Below are 10,409 nucleotides of genomic sequence, written 5' to 3' on the forward strand. Positions count from 1 at the left end.
CCTTCCAGCAGGACACAGGGTTAAAAACAGGGCACTGGGGCTGCTGGGGTGGTGTGGGAGACAAGCAGGGACAGATCCTGCAGGGAACCACCTGAAACACCCCCCAGGCACAGTTTGTGCACCCAGCTCCCAAAGTTTGGCACAATAACCATAAAAACACTTCAGTTTTTCCCTGGGGTCACCGTTTCCTGGCCAGGACTGTTCTCCCCCAGGATGTTATTCCCAGCAGAGTGTGAGAACCATGGCTGTGCCAGACCCGGCTCTGCTGGGCTTTGACATCTCAGGGCTGGGCAAGACCTCACTGAGGGCTCGTCTGTGGTGTCACTGCCCCAGGCTGGCCTTTGGGCCTGGAACGGGACCTCTGGAGGGTCCTTGGAGCAGTGGAGGGCACCAGGGCAGCTCAGGAGATGTGGGAATGAGGAGGAGCTGGAGTTTATGTTTGGGTTGGAGGGGACCCTCGAGACCAGCTGGTTCCATGGGCAGGGACACCTTCTCCCAGAAGGAGGGAGGGGAAAGCCACGGAGCAGAGGAGCAGCCGTGCTCTGAAGGTGTCTGTGGATCCATCTCTCACCTGGCTGGGCCCCTGTGCTCACCCTGCCATGGCAGGAGGAGCTGCAGGGTCCCCTCAGGGCTGGATCCTGCTTTGGATGAGCTGGGAGATGCCCTGTGAAAGCTGCAGGAGAGTGGAGCTCATCCGGACAGACCCAAATCATGCTCTGAGCTCTGTCCACCTTCCTCCCCTTAATTTTTTGGCAGCCAGCAGTCAGCCCCATGCAGCTCCACTCCCTGGATGGCAGGGAATGCGGGGGGGGGACAGGAGCATCCCCTCCATCACAAAGCCAGCCCTGCTGTTCCCCTCCATCCCAAATACCGGGACAGGAGCAGGCAGCGGGGACCCTGCCCCGGGAGGGCGGCGCCGGCGGGGCAGGGAATGAAACGGAGCCGGTGATTTCCTCCGGGGAGCGGGGCAGGGAGGAGGGTGGGGGTTGGCTGCCGGGGAGGGGGGCGCTGGCAGGAGAGGGAGAGACACCGGGTTATCAGAGAAGTGTGAAGACAATAATGCAATCTGACATTTCTGAAATGAGACCCCCCGGTTGCCCTGGCAACGGCTCACGTGGGACCAGCTCCCGGGAGACGGCTCCGAGATGTGCTATAAATGATGTTTGATTAGAATTTAAATCATTTAGGCGGAGGGAAGATAGGCCTTTTGTCAGCGCGGGGACCCGCGGGGGTCACCCCCCGGCAGCTGCCAGCTCGGGGACCGGGCCCAGGGGTCACCCCGGGGATGGAGCCTGCCCTGCCCCGCTGCTGACCCCTCCAGCCGGGACACGGGGCAGCTCCCGGCCGCGGCTAACACGGCACGGAACCAGCACGGTGCCTCTGAGCCCCGGGAATGGACCTGGCACCTGCCAGGACCTGGCATCTGGCAGTGCCACCTGAGCTGGGGTTTCTCCCCAGCTGGGGCAAAGCCACCAAAACTCTGCCACGGCTTCCTCTGGCTGAGAGCCTGGGTTTTTCCCGTGCTTTAATTGAGATAATGACACTTCAGAATTAATTCTGCCTCCCTGGAAGTTTCCTTCAGGTGCAGGGAATGCAGCACGGTGTCACTCCAGGGGGAGTGCCCTTCCCCGGGGGATGTGTCCAGGTTTTCCCCACCACCTCCAGACCACGGCCTGGGAAATTCTCCAGCATCCAGAGCTGCTGGGGACAGGAACTCTGCTGGACAACCACCCCCTGAGCACTCCTTGCTCTTCCCAGCTCCCTGGCACACACAGTGAGCCCTTTTTTTGCTGTACAAAGCCTTCCTTGGGATGAAATATATTCCCCTGGCTGCGGGGCTTGGAGGACTTCACGCATGGAGCAGCAGAGCCGGGGCCAGCAGCCGTGGTTGATGTTCCTGCCAAAGCTCAGCTCTGAGCTGGGCTGAGGGAGGGCTCCAGGTAACCCGGGCGGGGCAGCCCCACCTTGGGCAAGGCACAAAGGGCTTGGGGTCACAGCAGTGCTGATGGGGACACCAGCCCAGTCTGCCCAGCTGGGTCACCCAGTCCGGTCAGGAGGTGACTTAAAGGCATCTGGAGCTTCTCCTGAGGTCTCACGGGTGGTGGCACCCTCAGAGCCAGGAGGCCACCCCATTTTGGGAAGCTTTGAGGAGCTGTTTGTTTGCTTTAATATCAACCAGGCTGGGCCCTGGGCTGAGGCTGAGTGAGGAACAGAGGTGCCTGGTTCCCCAGCTGGTGGGAGAAGGTGTTAGAAGCAAACCAGCAACCGGGCACAGATTTTCCTGGAAAATTTTAGAATTCCTTGCTCTTTAAGGCCATGATTTAGATCCAACAAATCTTTAGGGCTTGCTTTTCAACTCCCCAAAAATGCCATCTGATCATGAAATTAGAGCTAAACTAATAAGTCTCAACAAATATTAATCTAATGAATTTAGCTTCTCTCTGTTTGTGGACCAGCAAAGAGGGGAATTGCAATGTTCTCATATGTATTAATTATGTGAATGTATTCAACAAACCCTTCCTGACTGCTTTGGTCGTGAATATTCTGAGTTTTGTTTCGTGCCTGTGATCACCCTGTATGTCCAACTGTGGGTTTGGGGAAAGAATTCAACCAAGGGGAGCCTGGATCTTAAAATCATGAAATGGTTTGTGTTGGGATGGACCTTGGAGCTCATATCTCCTGCGGTGGGCAAGGGGTGAGAGCAGGTTGCTCCAAGCCCATCCAACCTGGCCTTGCCTTGCAAGCTCTGGGCTTTGCTGTAGAATTCCCCACTTCTGATGGTCTTTTACTTCAAATGGACTCTCTGAGTGTCTGTAGGATGAAGTGGGTGGGAGAAGCAGCCTTGAGTGATGCAGGTTCTGGATGTGCACGTGTTTTGGGGTGAGGGATGAACAGGGCTGGCCTTGGGGGCTAGAAGAGGCTCCTGGACACCTCTGGGTGTTTTGGTGGGAATCTCCATGACTGTAAAATCACTGATGAACATCTGGGATACCCCCAGCCAGGTCTGGACTGTTGCAGTGGGATTTATTGACAGATGTTGTATTTGGGGTGGTGGTGAGCTCTTCCTTCAGGGAGCAGCTCAGCTCTCATCTGGGCAGGGCGGTTTTGGGGCTGCTCCCCAAACCTCCCCAGCCCTCTCTGCCAGCCCAAAACTGCTGCTCCTGTGCTCATGTGTGGCTGCAGAGCCAGCCCAGGGCTGCAGGGGCTCTGACAGGAACCTGCTCAGCTCAGCCCTCCTGGAAATGGGGTTTGGAGCAGGAGACTCCCTGGGCAAGGTCCCAGAGCAGGGCTGTTCCTCCCCGTGCTGGAGCAGCATTGGAACTAAAGGTGTCTGCCCAGCTCTGCAGCCTCTCCTCTGGGAGAGAGCCTGGGCAGAGAGACAGAAGGTTGGCACTGGGGGTTGAGGGCCGGATTTTCCTCTCCAGCCCCTCCTCTGGGATTTGGGCAGCCCCTGTTTGGGGAGAGGGGCTGAGGGAGCTCTGCAGGCAGGTGAGGTGCAGGCGGGAGGGCACCAGCACAGGCTGGAAGGGCAAAGCACGGCACGAACGGGCTCCTCATGGCCGGGGAAGGGGCCCTGCAGCTCGGCGGGGACAGAACTTGTCAGTTCTGGGTGGGGCTGGCAGGAAAAAGTAACTTTGTTTGTTCCAGATCGGAAAAGAATCAAACACCACCTCTGAGCCACCTCCAAGCCTTGTGCCACCCCACAGAAATGCAGAACTGCTTTTGTTGTTGCTGTTCCCTAGCAGCACTTTGATTTTGGGGCTCACCCTGCACGCAGGGGCCCTGGGGACACTTCCCTGGGTGCCACCTGCAGCAGCTCCTGGATGCTGATCCCTGGCAGAGCGTTCAGGAGCTGAAGCGGCCCAAGGTAATAAAGGCTGATCCAGAACGGACATAAAACTAAATATATGGCTGTGTCTGATTAAAGACAAATTATTTTTGGCAAATATTAATGTTCCAGCAGGAGTGGCACAGCAGCCACTTACTTCAGCACTCCTGGGAACATCTCTTTATTTCCTTCCAGCTTTGCAGTCTGATGTTTGAAACACACACCCAGGACTGGCGCATCCTTCTGTGGGAAAGGCACCTGGGGCTGGGGACAAGGACAGGGAGAGGCAGCCCCTGTCACCTCCCTGGCACTGGCTGCTCCCTTTTCTCTGCCTGGAAGTGTGGGGAAAAGCTGTGTTGGCACCTCAGCTGAGGTCTGCAGCACCCGGCTGGGTGTGGAGAGGGTTTTCCCACTGGGAAAATACCAGTGCAGGGAGCTGGGAGGGTCAGTGCCTTTGTTTCCATCACAGAGCTCCTGGCAGTGGAAAGGGGAGCTCCTGGCAGTGGAAAGGGGAGCTCCTGGGTCCGGCAGCCTTGGGAAAAGCTGATCCTTGGGAAGGGTCAGGGCTGGTTGAGGGATGGGGCTGTTACACTGGTTTGCACTGGAGAAACCTGGGGAGGAACTGCTAATAAAGGCCTGGAGTGACAAAGGGGAAGGGTCTTAAATTGATGGAGGAATGGCCTTAAATTGACAGGGTTATGTTGGATATTGGGATGGAATTCCTGGCTGTGAGGGTGGGCAGGCCCTGGCACAGTGCCCAGAGCAGCTGTGGCTGCCCCTGGATCCCTGGCAGTGCCCAAGGCCAGGCTGGACAGGGCTTGGAGCACCCTGGGACAGTGGGAGGTGTCCCTGCCATGGCAGGGGTGGGATGGGATGTTGAAAGTCCCTCCCAGCCCAAACCATGCCGTGATTTCTGAGCCCCTGCAATCTGCCACCGTCCCTGGCAGGGGTGAGAGGTCCCAGCCCTGCTTTTGGGAAGGCCTTGAGCAAAGCACAGAGCCAAGAGCTGCTGCTGGGGCCAGACTGGCAGCACCTCTGTCTGCCTGCACCCTGTCGGAGGCACTGAGGCCTGTGGCATCCCTGTGACCTCACTGTGACCTGTGCCATCTCCAGGGCAGGAAGGGCGATCTCCCCCCTTTGTCTGGCTGCTGGCAGCAGTGAGGGAGGGGGTGACAGGCACTAGCACGGCCGGGACACTCAGGGGAGCAGCTCCTCTCCTGCCTGAAGCTCTTCTGCTGCCGGTGTCTCCATCCCCAGTGTCCATTTCCCACAGCAGGCCTGTGCTTAACCCTTCCCACAACGCAGCATCCACCTCCTGAACTCGCCTGATTTTTACTTTATTTTTTTTAATATATTTTCTTTATCTCTGGACATTTGCTGCCTGCCCTGGCGCTAATGCAGGCATGTTCCATCACCAGAACGCCTCCGGGGCAGAGGCACACGGCACTGCCAGCCCTGCAGCCTGCCAGGAGCGCCGGGAGTGGGGACAGCGGGTACAGCGGGGGGACAGCGGGGGGACAGCGGGGACAGCGGGGACAGCGGGGACAGCGGGGACAGTGGGCACGGCCGCAGATGGGGCCGCGCCTCCTCCGCCGCCCCTCGCCGGCAGCAGCTCCAGGAACTCGGTGCCTCTCGCTTCAGCCACCCTCTGAGCCCCTCGGCGCTGCAATTCCTCCTCTTTCCCCCTTTTTTTCTTGGAATATCTCCGCGGCCCAGCCCTGCTCGCTGCCCAGCAGTGCGCGCCTTTTGCTGTAGCCCTTTGGCTCACGAATTTTCGGGCAGGGAGCGGGGGTTGGGCTGGAGGGGCTGGAGGAGCCTCGCAGCCCGTCCCGGTGTCCTGGCGGGGATGCGGCGGGCTGGGGTGGAGGGGAGGAGAAACCAAACCCATTTTGTCTGGCAAAGCAAACCCATTTTGTGTGGCAAAGCAAACCCATTTCTGCAGCTGTCTCGCAGCTCGGGAGCGGGAATCCCTTCATTTCTCCTTGGGAAATCGGGGCTGGATCCGTGCCGGGTCCTGCTGAGGCAGCTCTGCGTGCGAGGGGGGGGATTGGGGGTGGCTTTGGGGGGTGGTTTTGGGGGTCCCACACCCGGCAGTGCCACGAGGAGGTGGCAGCGAGGCCCGGATCCGTTCCGCGGGGTCTGCGGGGAATCCCTGCTGCTGCTGCCAGCAGGGACGGGGCCTGCAGGGCTGGCACGGCGTGGGGGTGACAGGAGATATCCGAACCCCCCTCGGAGGCACGGAGGGCTGGGATGGGCACGCTCTGCTGCCGGGCCGCGCCTCCCCGCCCTCCTGCAGGTGAGGAAAGTCCCTCAGCACCCCCCTCCCGCTTTCCGCCGAGCTGGGGATGCAGCAGCGCCCCGGATAATAAACAACCGGAGCTTAGTGAAGCTGTTCTGCCGAATTTACGCCCTTTCCCGGCGCACGGAGGGGGTGGCAGGAGCCGCGGCCGCTCCCCTTGATGGCCGCATCCATCACGGGCTATGAATGGCCGCGCTCCAGGAGTATCGAGCGGGGCCGGGGCCGCCTGTGTCAGCTCCCCTCGTCCATCACCGGCCGGGGACAGCTCTGGCAGCCGGCACCGGCGGCTCGGGGATGCTTGGGAAGCGGGAGGAGCGGCGGGATCCATCCCCTGCCCGCGCCAGCCGCCGCACGGGTCCCGGGGTGGCACAGCGGCCGTGGCACAGGGCGGGCAGGGCTGCAGCCCACGCAGCCTTTAAAGGCATTTCACTGGTAAAAGGGGATTGCTGCCAATTTTGTGGAGCTCGGGAAGGCGGCACTGCTGCCGCTCCTCGGTTCTCTTGGAAGCCGCGGTGCTTCCTTCTGTCTCCTGGCTCTTGTTTTGTCTCTGTTCCCGTCTCCTCTTGCAAGCACCATTCGAGTGCCTCTTACCTATTTATTTCCTCTAATGGCATCAGCCTACAAGTGGCTGAACAGTTAAAATGAACACCATCACGATGGGTTTCTCTTTTTTCCTTCGCCCTTGCATCCACTCTGGAAATGGGGATTTGTGCTCTCCTCTGGCTGCGTTCCCAAGGGATTGGGGCTGTCCCTGTCCCTCCGTCCCCTTCTGAGGGGATGTCACCCAAACTGCAGGAATGCAGAGGGGCCTGGATGCGCGGAGGTCTGAGGATGTGGTGCTCTGTGCTTTTGGGATGAGACTGGTGCCTGGAGGGAGCAGATCCTTGATGCCTTCCCCAAACAGAGGGAGAAGATCCCTGATGCCTTCCCCAAACAGAGGGAGAAGATCCCTGATGCCTTCCCCAAACGGAGCTGTGGGAGCAGTGCTGGGGCCCGGTGCCCACCCCTCCTGCAGGGAGAGAGGAATTCTCGTGCACAACAGGGAATCAAACGGGGTTTGAGCCAGAGGGAAGGGGTTGTGTGGAGCCCACCCATTGCTTGGTGCTCCCAGCATTTTCCTGGCTTTCCCCTAAATCCCCTGCCTCCCACCCTGCTGGGATGGGGATGGTGTGCTCCTGTGAGCGATGGGACCCTGGTTCTGGGAGCTCCTGGCTGGGCTGGGGGGATGTTCTGGATGTTCTGGGGGACAATGGATGGGGGGTTCAGCCTGGAACTGCCCCTGGGGTGTGACACAAGCTGTTGTGACCCCGAGCTTTCTGTGCACTGGATAAATCCACATTCACATATTCCAGCTGCCTTAGTGAGTAATGCAGCGCAGCTCCTCCAAGTTTATTGCTCAGTTCAGACCAACTTCAGACCCCAAAAATGTTGGTTCCCTCTCTGAAGTGTTTTTCTCTGGTGCTGGCAACCAGCAACTGCAACATCCCAAACCTCACAAGGATGGTGAGGGATCTTCCTCCTCAATCCAGGCTGAATGAGGGAAAAACAAAGGAGATTGCAAACAAACCTCTTGTAATGTATGGGGTTAATAGAAACATCTCAGCTGGGTTTGAAGGAAACAGATAACACTGCCAGGCCAAAGGTTTGTGAATGAAGGCCCTTTCTGCTGTCCCTTCCTTCTCCCCACTGTCCCCAAACAAACCACGAGTGTCTCCGCAGCGACAGGGCTTGGGCACACTCAGAACTGGGTGATTCCTGAGTCAGGGTGTGTTTGGGGAGGGGTGGGAATCAGCTGCAGGAGGAGATCCAGCCCCTCCGGCCCGGGGAGCAGGGCAGGAGCTGGTGCCAGGGCCTGGGGCACCATTTCCAAGGTGGCAGCTGCTGGCCCTCCCTGGGGTCCCGGCAGGCAGAGCCCCTCACCCTGGCCTCAGTGTGGGAATCACTGTGGGGCGATGCTGCACAGCAGGGACAGGGAGAATTCCCACTCAGCTGCTGGTCCAAATGGGATTTGGGGGAGACCTGGATGGTTCTGGGGGGGTTCCCAACAACCTGAGCTCGTGGTCCCTATGTCCCCCCCACCCAGACCCTGCACCCAGCTCCTCATCCCTCCCCAGCTCCTCATCCCTCCCCCAGCATCCTCAGGATGGGCTGCAGCTCGGGCTGCTCCGAGCTGTTCCTGCCTCGGGCCGCCTCTCCCGCCCTGCCTGGGCGTGCTCCATCCCCATCCTCCCCCACGGCGCTGCTTTCCTGCTTCTTCCCTCACAGCTGCTTTCTCCTTCTGCTCCTGCTCCCCTCTCGCTCCCTCCACTCTGCCTCAGAGACACACATAACTCTCCCGTGAAATATATACAGTGTAAATATATAAAAAGCCGGCGTTTGCCTGCTGCTTATGTATTCATGAAATAGTAAATAAATTTTATGGGATAATGTGAAGGCTGCCAGGGAGCAGGAGGATGAAAACTAACCCCTAATGAGGCTCCGTGTCAGTTTGGCACACTCGGGATCGATCTGCCGCTTCCATTTAGCGCCCGAGCCGGGGGGGGAGGAGGCGCTTTCCCGGCGTGGCCCCGGCAGCGCCGCGGCGGTGACGGTCACCGGGGCACGGGATCGGGACCGGGACCGGGCTGGGGTGCGCCCCGGGGGGGTGGGATGGGTCAGGGGGAGCTCTGGGAGGGGGCAAAACCCGGGGGGAGGCGCGTTCCTGGGGAGGGCATGCTCAGGCTGGCTTGGGGAGAGATGTGGGGCAGAGACAGGAAGGGATGCAGGGATGCAGGGATGCAGGCAGGGATGTAGAGATGCAGGCAGGGATGCATGCAGGGATGTAGAGAGGAATGCAGGCAGAGGTGCAGGCAGGGATGCAGGCAGGGATGCAGGCTTGCACAAGGAGGGTTGCAGGGAAGGATGCAGGGCTGGAATCAAACTTGCACAAAGGGGGATGCAGGGTTGGATGCAGGCCGGTATGAGGAAAGATCCAGGGAGGGGTGACAGGTGGGAAGCAGGCTAGCACAAGGAGGAGTGTGGGGAAGGATGCAGGGAAGGACGCAGGCAGAAATGCATGGAGGGGTGCAGGAAAGGATGCAGGAAAGGACACAGGCAGGGATGCAGGCAGAGATGCATGAAGGGATGCAAGCAGGGATACAGGAATGCAGGCAGGGATGCAGGGGTGCAGGCAGGGGTGCAGGCAGGCATGCAGGCAGGGATGCAGGGATGCAGGCAGGGATGCAGGAAAGGATGCAGGCAGGGTGCAGGCAGGCATGCAGGCAGGCATGCATGGAGGTTTGCAGAGGCCTCCAGGCCGCAGAGAGGACACAGCCCTCAGCAGGCAGGGGAGGGCTGAGGTGTCACCCCCTGCTCTGGGGGTCACAGCGTGGGGAGGGGCTGCAGAGCTGGGGCACAGCCAAGTGAGAGGAAACTGCAGCCCCCCTGCCAAGGCTCCGGCCCTGATGCTGATTTTGGCCACACAGGAGGGGCTGAGCCCCGTCCTTGCACTGAGCCCCTCCCTTGGGAAAAGGCAGCTCCTGGGGCTTGCCCAGAGCTGGGGCTCTGCAGTCCTCCCCCGGGGAACAGCAGCTCCAGCAGGGCTGGGGGGCGATGGCTGCCCCACCACTGGCACAGGGAGATCCCCTTGCTCCCCTTACCTCCTCCCAGGAAGGGACACGGGGTGTGGGGAGCTCTGCAGGGGAGAGGGGCTGGGGAGGAGCCACAAAAGCCAGTGAGACCCCACAGCGCTGTGGGGCTCAGCCTCCCCACAGGAACTGCCCTGTGTTTGAAGGGCTGTGCTGCAGGGCAGCAGGGTTTGCCCTAGTGCTGGGTTCCCCTACCTGCTGCAGCAGGGGAGGGCTTGGGGTTATTGGGGTATGATACAGCTTTTCCTTTAATTCAGTGTTTGAGGAATAGGGTCATACATAACCGGGGAAAGCAGGAAAAATGAGTGTGTGCTTCCAAGCACCTGGGGATGTGGGAATCATTGGGACACCTGAGAAGCTCCCTCACCCAGGGAGGGATTTTAGGATATTTTGTAGCTAAAAACCCAGCCTGGGTTGGACAGGAAGCAGAAATGTTGGTGTGGTTGATACCCTGAGTCAGCAGCAGGTCAGCAAAGTGGGACACACCGTGCCAGGCCCTGGGCTAAGGCTGCATCGTTCCAGGCATCCCTGAAAAATTTATGGCTTCATTTAGAGCACAGCCAGAGCGCCTGATGGAATGCCAGAGGGGATGAGAAATATTTACACACATAAATACATCCAAGTTTTATCCTCCTCGGTGCACCCAGCCCAGAGC

The sequence above is a fragment of the Prinia subflava genome, chromosome 19, assembly GCF_021018805.1.
Source record: "Prinia subflava isolate CZ2003 ecotype Zambia chromosome 19, Cam_Psub_1.2, whole genome shotgun sequence".
In the NCBI taxonomy this organism is placed as follows: Eukaryota; Metazoa; Chordata; class Aves; order Passeriformes; family Cisticolidae; genus Prinia; species Prinia subflava.